Below are 12,460 nucleotides of genomic sequence, written 5' to 3'. Positions count from 1 at the left end.
CGTGCTTACTTATCATTATTTAAAAGAAAATCCCGGGAGTAACAATATTTTTACGTGAGAAACCAGTTCGTATAACTATTATCAAATAAATACCTACCTACCTATAAAAACACGCGATAAAGTGAAAAATAAATATTGTCCTATTCTATTATGTTCGATTTAATAGTAAGTCATTTTGAGAGCATTACACAAAAAAATGTAATAAAGGGAAAGCTGGCGTTGACCTTTTTTCAACAAAAACATCATGCAGTCTAGACATGAAACAATGTCTAACTGCTCTCACAATCGTTGCAAAATAGTACTCCATACACGTACCAATCTATCTATCGAATGTATATTGTATTTTAATATTGGCATAGTAAGCATTGGTATTACTTACTTCATATAATTTTTAACTTTTTCACAGATTCAATGTACAATAGTGTTCGTTATCTAAACATATTTTTCTTATCTTGCTTTGGCTGATATTGACTCCAAAAAAAATTCAGTATTTGTAAAAAAATAAGCTTCTAGCTAAGTTTTTCTAAGTTTTTGAAAAATGAAAATAAGAAATATAGCCAGGCAAGTAAAATAATAAATATTTTTTTTTTAAATATTTGAATGATCTCATCATAGCTTGTGTCTGATACATTATAACAACATTGCTTGTTTTAACGTCTAAAGGTTTTTAGTATTATACTAAATATACATTTCAGACAAACGTTAAACCTCTAACCACCGCAACATTTATCGTACGATTATAAATGTCATGGAGAGATATATAAATATTGTTTACGGTGTAATCAGTTAAGCAATGCTATGTCTTTTTCTTTCAAATGTCAAATCAAAAGTGTCAGAACGAAAAAATATAAAAAGTAAACGCAAAATAACTAAAAAGTAATTAGGGAAATATAAAGTTGTGAAATTTAAAAGTTGTAATTGCAAGCGCTTATTCTAATTTATTTATAAGATTAAGCAATATAATAAATATAAATCAGGATAATAATAATTATATATGTGACAATCAAATTTATTAGTTACTTCATAAACTCGTACATGAAACATGAAACAAACAGCTGTGCTACTAAAGTAAAAAATAATTCTCCTGTGAAAAAATAACATTTCCGCTTTTCTCTTCCATGAATTGAATCCTTTTATATTTAACAAAAATAACTTACTTAATGTAAGACAATGTTGGGTAATTTCAATGTTGTTTCAACACATAATCCGATTAGAACACCGTTTATTTAAAACAATACGTATTTTATATTGTTCTTGTACATATTTTCAAGGCTAAGATAATATTGCAAACATGTTAACTGCGGATCTTATATCATGTATTTTTTAACATATTTCTCGTTCTGTTCATATTCATAAACAATTAATATTAAATTATTATTTAATTAAACTACTCATATTAATAAGATTAATGATGAAAGAAATAGATAGATGAAATATTCAAGCTTTAAATAACCTAAATTTATAACGACAAAAAAACGATAACAGCATTGTAGGCTCGTTTCACGAATTTCGTATAAACAGCTGCAACTGAAAAAGAAAATGCGAATTGTCTGCAAAACGATTTATCCTCAGGATAGACAAGTTGACGACGGCCTTATCGATGGAACATTGTTATTTGTCTTGTGGAAAATACGAAAGTCGGCTAAATTGCTATGACCAAATTGCTTGTTGAGAACTATTCAGGAATACAAATAAGTAAAATTAGGGCAACGTATGTTTAATGAAAGAAAATAGAATAATGGTTATGTACCATTAATCTAGTACATATGCCTTACAATATGTATCTTTAATAGGTTTATACGAATAACCTTACAGTGAGATACAGTAAAAGCGGAGATGGCCCAGTGGTAAGAACGCGTGAATCTTAACCGATTATCGTGGGTTCAAACCCGGGCAAGCACCACTGAATTTTCATGTGCTTAATTTGTGATTATAATTCATCTCGTGCTTTACGGTGAAGGAAAACATCGTGAGGAAACCTGCATGTGTCTAATTTCACTGAAATTCTGCCACATGTGTATTCCACCAACCCGCATTGGAGCAGCGTGGTGGAATAAGCTCCAAACCTTCTCCTCAAAAGGAAGAGGAAGCCTTAGCCCAGCAATGGGACATTCACAGGCTGTTACTGAGATTCAGTAAGTTTCAATGTGAGTTTTTATGGAGTGATCTCGAAGAATTATTCACAAGAGAAAACATACTTCCACGGAGTTTTTATGATTAAAATTGACTACCTCGTTGGTCTAGTGATTACAGCCCGCAGCTTGGAACTGGCACTGGTAGTGTTCACACTTTCGTGCCTCGGAAAGTACACATATAAAGTCATTGCACTTGAGCTCTCTTCTATAGCATTCAAAATGTGATGGCCATGATTATTAACTGTTATTTAATATATTTGATAGGTAGTAAAAAATAAATATATTAAAAGTCCTGAGATGACATGTGGAGTTTACTCGAATATCACGGGTTCGAATCTAGTTCAGCAATACTGAGTTGTCTTTAAAATTCATTTAGTTCTCGCTATTAAAATTCATATACAATTAACATACAGCCGAGTAGCGTATTTAATAAGCTCCAAATCTTTTCCTTAAAATCTGAAGGGCCCTTTGCCTGAAATTGGGAGATTTATGGAATGTTACTCGACTTAACTTTCAAGGTCTACCTTTGCAAGTAAGCCAAATAATTCTATACATCAATGCTCTTATTTTTATTAAGGTATTAACGATAAGTAATAACCAAGTATGTAAATGTAAAACGTTACCATACATTAAAGAAAAAAAATTGGCTCGCTAAAATAAAACCTCGAAACCAACTTTTACCAACATTTCCCAAGAAGTTTCCGAAGCGAAGTACTGTAAACATGTAAAAAGTTAACGGAAATAAAATGTTATAAAATATTCTTAACTGATGCAAAACGAATTTCCGATTTACTTTTAAAATGTGTTATGCAGCAGATAAGAAGTTCTTTCTCTTTTGAATGTGTATTCTTGTTAGCGTCACCACTTCACCGTTTGAGAGATATTTAAAGACCAAAGAATTCTATGGACAGTCGCATACTTTGTAACTTGCCATCTTATCTCTGAGGAATAATTTAGTTCAATTACAAGTCATCAGAAACAGAATATTTAAAACAAAATCTGCTTTAATTCTATCTTTTAAACATTTTATCGTTGCGGATTTTAACGCTCAATGAAACAATTTTAAGCAAAACCGCCTTTATCTATGATGTCAGGAATTTGATTTATCGACGAGGAATCGATTGATTGGAATTGGTCGTCGAGGGAACGTGTACTATTCGGTAGTACTATTTGGTAATAACTAAACAGTGATTTATGCTATTACGATGTCAAAATGTTTAAAGCCTATATAAAAACCTCTATAATATAACACTATTAAATATTTAAATGCTTGGCTAGCTTTTTCTCTTAAAACACAATTAGAAAAGATATTTTTTTTTAAAACACTACTCAATTCGTGTATTTTAAGTTGAAATACAGATATTTTGTAATTTAATTTATTTACAAAATTGTTTTTTTTTTTTATTTTTGTATTCTGTTTCTTCCTTTTTTTAAGCTTCTATTTTTTGTATTTATGAACTGGTCTTCGTTTTTCATTCGCATGTTGTGTTTACTTTTAATTAATCTCTACACTTAGATAATAAGTTTGTATTTACTGTTTCTTTAAATGTATAAGTGTAAGTGATTGTAAGTAAACCTAATAAATAAAATAAAATTAATTAAATTACATATAACTAATATTTACGTCAACATCAACAGAATATGGATGTTTCGCAGTTAAAAAGTGAGCCCTCTCAGACATGGGTCCACAATTTTTTTCAGTCTTTTTGAATGGCCTTACAGTTGTAGAAGTTTCAAACTTATGCCTTAATTGGCACTTTTTGAGTTAGTTAGCTAGCCAGGTGTCACTCCGCTTGAAAAAGAAAACTTTTAGTAAGGTCTTTTAGTAAGGAGCGATTGCTTGTAGCCTTTTCTTCGAGGCATTTAACGCACTTAGGGTGAAAAACATTTTTGATTTGATTTGATATAAATAAAATATAAAAGTCGAGGCGGTCAACATAATAAATGCAGCGTTAAATAGTCTTATATGCTTAACCGCAAGCGTTAGTTTAGTCTAGGATCCGTCTATTGACGGATTTGCGACTTGGCATCAACAGTATGCTCAAGAAAAGCAATAGACAGAACTGGATCCATCGACTCCCCATTGATAAGCTTTTATTTTCTTTATATTTGGTGTGCTAAATTTTACAACTTCTGTTTTCTTATTATTTAACATAAGATTATTGACACTAAACCAATGTCCTATATCAGAGATAGCATTGTTTATATCATCCTACTGTACTTATTTTCTTTTAATTTTAAAAACTAAAGAGATCATAAACATATCATGTTTAGTTCCCTACAAGAACTTTAAAGTTATTAAACTCTGCTACGAAACGATCATATGATTAATAATAAATGTTCTATCTCATGATATGTTTCTAGGCATAGAAAATCTACTTCTAGGATAAGGAACATAAGAGGCCATAATGATCCTAATAGTTTCTCAATTAGAATAAACTCTAGAGAGGTACATACCTAAAGTGTGTCTATTTACTTTTGGTTAACAGAAAGCATACCTTTTATACAATAATAAGTAGTATATTTTTAATTAGCACAATTCACATTAAAAAAGAAAAAACATGTTCGTTCATTGTTAGCCGTAGCCCCTCTGAAAAAAATATCTCTCAAAGCTATTAATAAAATCTTTATAATACAATTAGATGTAATTCGCCACTAAATCTATTCATTGAGGCGAGTGCTAAGTAAATACTTGGTCCAATTGATATATTTAGATTTCATCTAATGCTTCATTCGCTGAATCCACTTACGTAAATTTAATATTTATTTGAGTAAAAATATATTTTAATATGATATTGCAAAGCGGTGTGGGTATTATCAGGATAAAAAAAGTGTAACGCCCAAGTTTACGATTAATTTTCCTTATGGACTTAATCGGAATGATCTAGAAGCGGTAAGAAAGTCTTTCCCAGAGCGATATAGTTTTCCTCCTGCATGTATATTTGGTTAAGAGCCATCAAATCATAATCTTAAAATAATATTAAATCTCTTTACTCTTTTCGCCCGTGCCTTTGTAAGCTTTTATTATATTTATATATATATATATATCTATTTATATATATATATATTTATATTTTTTTTTTTTTTTTTTTTTTTATAGTAAAGGAAGGCGGACGAGCATATGGGCCACCTGATGGTAAGTGGTCACCAACGCTCTTAGACATTGGCATTGTAAGAAATGTCAACCATCGCTTACATATCCAATGCGCCACCAACCTTGGGAACTAAGATTTTATGTCCCTTGTGCCTGTAATTACACTGGCTCACTCACCCTTCAAACCGGAACACAACAATATCAAGTATTGCTGTTTTGCGGTAGAATATCTGATGAGTGGGTGGTACCTACCCAGACGAGCTTGCACAAAGCCCTACCACCAGTGGGTATATAATATATATATATAATATATATATATATATATATATATATTTAATATATATATATATATATATATATATATATATATATATATATATATATTAAATATATATTTATATATACATTACTTTAATATATCTGCATATTAATATTATTATAATGAAATTATTATTAAATCATCATCTAAGTCAATCCAGTGTAATTACAGGCACAAGGGACGTAACATCTTAGTAAGGTTGGTGGCGATGTAAGCGATGGTTAACATTTCTTACAATGCTAATGTTTATAGACATTGGTGACTACTTACCCAAATTCTCGTCCGTCTAATTATTCAATAAAAAAGCTCTCATATGAAAATAGCTATCTATTTTCATATGAGAGCTTTTTTATTGATACTATAGATATTAAAAACTTAGATTAGCCTTATTACTTTCATCACATATTTCAATTACGCTGGGATTCGATACATTCACTTACATGATTAATCGTGGCTTTGAGATGTAAAGTCAAATTCTCCCAAAATCCAGTGAGTATAATAGTTTACATTCCTGCAATTCCGTATACTGTTTACTGCCGAGCATATTAAAATTCTACATGAAACCTACATACAGGTTAACGTGGCTGAAGCAAACTTTACTGCCTATTCCGCCAACCATTCCTGAATAAGTAAAGATGTTTGATTTTCTCGCAACAGCTACTATGATTGCACATTAGCTGCCGCCTGAAACTTTGTGTATATTATATACATACACATAGTTGTGTTGTAGGTTATATTTAAAGTTTTTTCCTTAGTACCAGCAATTTTCCTCTGCTGGCCTGAAGCATTCTGTCCTTTAGAGGATAATGTTTGGAACTTATTCCATTCCGGATTTGTGATTACGTACGTGTATAATCTGACACAAGCAGGTTTTTCCATCACCGAACACGAGGTGAGTTATAAGCACTAATGAAGAACACATATAAATATTCAAAGTTAATTTCGTAGGTTTGAACAGATAATCTTTGCTTAGCATTCACGTACTCTAACCAAGGCTATCTCACCCCTCAATAATTTTTCCTTGCATTTTCGTAAATTTTATATTTTTAGTTGTATATGCTGTATATACTTACGTATGCAATACATTTAATTAAAGCCTAATTTCAATGTTTGGAATTCTTTCATAATCGCAATAAAATGCTAAAAGTAGAAATCTCTTTATTATATAACTTAATTTTAATTTTAATTTATTTAATCTTAGGAAGACAAACATTTATGACATATACAAAAATATTTATCACATTAAATAAACATCATATACCAATCAAATCTTCACAAATAATTAAATCAAAAATACATAGCAGAATAATAACAAATTTAAATTAAAGATTATTTAAAATTTTATGGAGTATGACAAATTAATAAATAATTTATTAAAAAATAATAAATATACAAATTCAAATTCTATTCAAGGTGACAATTTATTTTACATTTCAATTCTTCAATGACATAAAATATAAATCAAGATTATTGAATTTTTTATTATGGTTTATGCATGATCTGTAACGGAAGTTGTTGCGGAAGTTGTACGTACGTTGCGTTAGATTTAAGCTTTCGCTGTGTATATTATATATTCTTATCGGTTCCTATGGTTAGATACTCATATACTTTTATTTTGGCATGTCGACAGAGTTTCGTCTCCCGCGGCCACGAACTGACTGGGAAGAAATGTTATGACTGCGGTTGTAACCTGAAAACAATATTGTTTTCGGGTTATATAAAGCATGCCGTAACGTATATATAAAAAGGATAATTTAATAATGATAGCGACGTAACTATCAAAAATAATATTTCTAAATTATCCTATTTGTGTACATCCAAGTCCACACATCGAAACAAATATGTTATTCATTTGTTACACATGTACATTCTTCAGTATCTGAATAGCATAAGCTTTGTGATATCGCCAGAAATCGAATGCACTTTACTCATCACATCAATCATCCGATATAAAGTCAGTTAGCTATTGTCGATTAAATTTGTAAAAGATGCCAAAATGTATGGAAAAATAACATATGTATTCAATTTATCACGGTACTCATAATTGAATAATAAAGACGAAGGCATTCGAAATCACTTCGACAATTTACTTTCAAATGAACTTTGTCTACCCACTCAGTACTGTTTATGCTTTCTTTAATAAAATGGGCAGGACGGGAAAATGGGCCACCTGATGGTAAGTGGTCAGCACCGCCCATAGCTATTTGCGCGCTAAGTGCGCCTCTATCTACCTTGCGAACTAAGATGAGCCAGTAGTTACATTTGCTCACTCAACATTCCAACCGGAACACAGTAATACTAAGCATTCCTGCTTGGTGATAGAATATATGATGAGATGGTGATACCTGCATAGGGGCTTGCACCAAGGAAATGTTATGTAAATGCTAATTTCAATATTTTTATATTTTCAGCAAGTACTCGCAAACAGTTATTAATCACATGCTAATCTCATAGATATATGAGCAAGATATACTCCTAGTCGTATTACAACGCAGACTTTATCTCGAAGCAACGGTTTGTTTATCGTCCGACTTCCATTTATGAGTTCGTTATTTCCCTATTCTGGAAACATAAAATGTCATACATAAGAATAACCCCTAGCTTTTATCTCCATATGTAACTGTGATAAGAGAAAATAATGAGCGGACTTATACGGAGATTAACTTGTTATTGTAAGAAGTTAATAATGTATACGTAAAAACATGTGATAAGATAAATAAATTGCTACATTTTTCGGAATAACAAGTGAAAACATTTGCTACGATGCGGTTAAGGTAGCAATTTGTTTTCCACGCTTCTTAAATGATTAATAAATTATTGCAAATATTTTAAACAGTGATTTGTATTCATGTGCGATCATTGTATCGTCACATCGTTCACGTATCCGATAAATCCCGATATCGAAAATAATCGAGATAAAAATAAAAAATTAAATATTCATTCCATTCATTAATTTTAACTTTTTATGTAATTGAAAAAAAAACTCCATTGAAAGACTTTATGCTCCAGTATAACCATTATACAAAAGTTTTATAATGTTGACTTGTTCTCATTATGCTAGACTTATTATATTTTATGAAACCCTCGACGTTCATGCTTCAGGGGGCCGTAATGTGCCTGAAAATACACAAGACCTTATTAACAACGTACCACTACCCGCATACCTGGGCCAATATTTACTTAGGTACATTGTTTATTGTGGCTATTTACTCTATAACGAAAGTAATATTCTTTTATGCTATTTTTAAGAACGTTTTCCTAAAATAAAATTACGTAAATTAAAGTATATAAAATATTTTTTATTAATAATTTGTTCTTATAAAAAAAGCTATTTCTTTAATAATTAAAACTATTAAAATAGTCTAATAAATAAAAGGATTATAAAACTAACTAAATTAATAAAAAATAAAAAATTCTAATATTTACGTGTCTCAAATAATTAAGCCTATTTATATTAAAATACCTAACAGTAATGTTAATTATTTTATTTTAACACCTACAGAAACAGCCTGTTAATGTCCCACTGCTGGGCTAAGGCCTCCTCTCCCTTTTAAGGAGAAAGTTTGGAGCTTATTCCACCACGCTGCTCCAATGCGGGTTGGTACAATACACATGTGGTAGAATTTCAATGAAATTAGACACATGCAGGTTTCCTCACGATGTTTTCCTTCACCGTCAAGCACGAAATGAATTATAAGCACAAATTAAGCACATGAAAATTCAGTGGTGCTTGCCCGGGTTTGAACCCACGATCATCGGTTAAGATTCACGCGTTCTAACCACTAGGCCATCTCGGCTTTTAACACCTATAAAGATTTATTTATTCATTATAAAAATTGGATATTTAAGTAAAATATTCAGTGGCAGTGACGGTTTTTACTCGACTACATCACTAGCTGCTCCGTGCGGTTTCACACATTTTAAACATTACTGTTTCACATTGTGGGTCGTAGTAAGTATATCGTAACATTGTTTAACAATCTTTAATATTTTTCAATAAATTTTTTTTACAATCAAGCTATTAGATCAGCGGATTAGCGCATTCAAGCTAATTCAAATTCTTCTACTTAATATAATACTCGTAGGATACATGTACACACTCATGAAATCACAAATTTTGAAGAAACGCATGTTCAAGTTTATTAAAAAATAAATGACTTCAACATATCTTGCAAATAAAGCGATCCCCTCCAGGCTTTTTCGAATAAGCAAATATAATTTTAAGCATTTCGTATATACAACACTCGGAGTTTCTTCAAGCCGTACTTCAATGTTTTTGGCAGTCGTAGCACATCAGTATGGATTTGGACTTACTTTGGAAACACTATATTAACTCAAGCGACTGCCTTGTTGGTCTAGTGACTAAATGTAAGGCCGAAGACCCGGTGGTCCTGGATTCAAATCCCAGGTCAGGCCAATAAAAAAGTTATTGTGTTATTCTGTCCAAAATTCTCAATAGCAGTTCGGGGTCTGGAAGTTGGAAGTGTGTACACTCCTGTGCCTCGGAAAGCACGTTAAGCCTACGCCTGAACTCTTTCCGGTCGTATCGGATTGCCGTACCATCGGATACTAAGAGTTAAGGAATAGAGAGTGCACCTGTGCTAATCTCTCTTGAGATTGACCATGGTAACTGAAATTGGTCTGGAGGACTATTATTATTATTATTAAAAAAATATTTTTTTCAACCAACCTAAGCAGTATTTGATATGTAGCTGATAATTAAGATTTTCCCTTCTCACCCACCCTATCCATCCAGACACCACCCCCATCTATTCATTATTATTTTTTTACAAATATAAACAAAAACAATATACCAAGCTATTGTTAATATCTAGAAAAAAAGAAAGATATCAATAGCCGTAATCTTCTTTTTTCACGCAGTGGAAACCTTCAATAGCCACCCGGCTCTCTTAGGGGGACCAGGTTATGTGGGATTCTTACCCATTAAAAACCACTACGATAGCCGTCCTCGGCACGGATCGGAGAGGCTGCGGGATCGTGTTGATATAACGCATCCGCGGTCATCCTGTGCTGTGCTCTGCTCATGGCCCGGCGGACCTCTCCTCAGGAGATGAAGGTTATCTCGCCCCCCTCGCACTCCTCGCTAGTGCGTATATCACATTCTTCGACGGCAGCGCGAGGTAATTTCGGGTGCCGTCCTCCTAAGTGCCGTCTGAAATACGGACACGTAAGGCCCCCCACCTCACGCATCCACGTCCGAAGGGTTACGCTCTATCTTTTAAGCCCCGGGCATCGGGGCTAAATTAGTCGTATCCTAATCTAACCCATCCACACATCTACGTTTCTGACCATTCACCTATAGTAAATGATCTTTTATAAAACAAATTATGTTTGCACAATAAAATGTTCGTCACCGAATAGTTTCTGTAACGTGTGAATGTAATTATTTTTGTTATTCGTTTTTGGTCAAACGTCAGATAATATTTTCTATAAAAGTTGTTTCCTATCTCTGAAATTTCCTGAAAATTTGTTACTGCATATCCATGAAACCAGAACTTTTATAAATTTATATTTTTAAAAGGATAATGATAAAAGGTTCGAATGAAAGCAAGGATACATTTTATTTTTTGTTAAAACTTCTCAATATCGTATTTACCTTTTGATAAAAGCCGATTACGAGTGTACAATATTTCAAGCTAACGCAAAAGGGAAACGTTTTTCAATCAATATCTGAAAAGCTGTAATTTTAAATCATCATCATAATTTTTAACTCATTTGACAGGCCCAGTGGCAGTGCTTTCCGCTCCGGGGTTCGATTCCTGTCCCGAGTCTGGGTTTTTTTATTTATTTAAGCAAATTTAGTAAGTTAAGTGTGTATTTGTACATTTATTTAAAATTATATACGTAAATATTTCTATCAAACGGTTTTTACCAATAACACTGTGAGTTTTTCAAATTTATTTTGAAATGAGAAATTCAGATATGTGTATATATTATTCACAGTTGAAAGAATGTCACATTTAGTTGTAACAGGATGTTTAACGGCGGTAGGGCGGTAGGGCTACCCATGGTTTGTATTCAGAAATGAAGTGAGCCAGTGTAATTGAAGGGCACGCGCGTAGACAATCAAAAGATTTGTTTTTTCGTATTACAGCCCCAGCCTCTAAAAACTGGATGACAACTCACCTTCAATGGACCAGCTTGCTTACTTGACTTCTAAATTTCTAAATCATAATAAGTTTTTAACTAAGGAAGAATCAGCGAGTGGCAATATGTCCCGGCTTAATATATCGTTTACGCACCTATACGTAACAATAATCAAACACAAAGGCTCACCACTATATGTATGTTAAATATGTTCGCTATTATTGCTTCATTTAAGAGATAATGGAACATTATTTCTATGTGTTTACGGAAGGTAGTCTCATTTAAATAACATATTTACTTCACTTTTTGGTAACGCTTTAGACATAAAAAACAGTGTACTCTACTTGTAGTTTCTTCTCCCTTTATTAAATATAATAAATGATTACCATAATTTAGTTATAAAATATGTATATATACTTCTGAAATACATAATGAACAAATAATAATAAAATTATATATACATACAAAGCTCGCATATAAAGTCTTTGTGTATTTGTATCAGTTTTTATAGCTTTCAGATCGAAACTTTCTGAACCGACGGTATTCTCTCTGACTACGTCAATATATTCAACTATGTATAAAAAAATTGCATCATATCAACATACTATATAGCCTATGTCTGATCTGAAAATATAAACTTAAATAATATGAAAATTCCAAATCAATCGGATAAGTAGTTTTTTCTTGAAACCGCAAAAAAAAAACAAATAAGCAAACAAACTTACCTATTTATAATATTACTATGATAATAATGAAAACAAATGGCAAACGAGATATAAAGTCAAAATATGAGCAGACAAAGTT

At 31.8% G+C, this 12,460-nt stretch overlaps 1 protein-coding gene across 1 annotated transcript in view; it reads right to left on the bottom strand.

Annotated features, from left to right (window-relative positions):
• Positions 1 to 12,460, bottom strand: part of LOC126771045 (calcium/calmodulin-dependent protein kinase type 1-like) — a 370,899-nt gene that overhangs the window by 312,610 nt on the left and 45,829 nt on the right. The window lies entirely within an intron of this gene.

Source organism: Nymphalis io, chromosome 10 (assembly GCF_905147045.1).
Source record: "Nymphalis io chromosome 10, ilAglIoxx1.1, whole genome shotgun sequence".
NCBI lineage: Eukaryota > Metazoa > Arthropoda > Insecta > Lepidoptera > Nymphalidae > Nymphalis > Nymphalis io.
The sequence above is the reverse complement of the archived record's forward strand: the minus strand, read 5'-3'. Positions and strand labels throughout refer to the sequence as shown.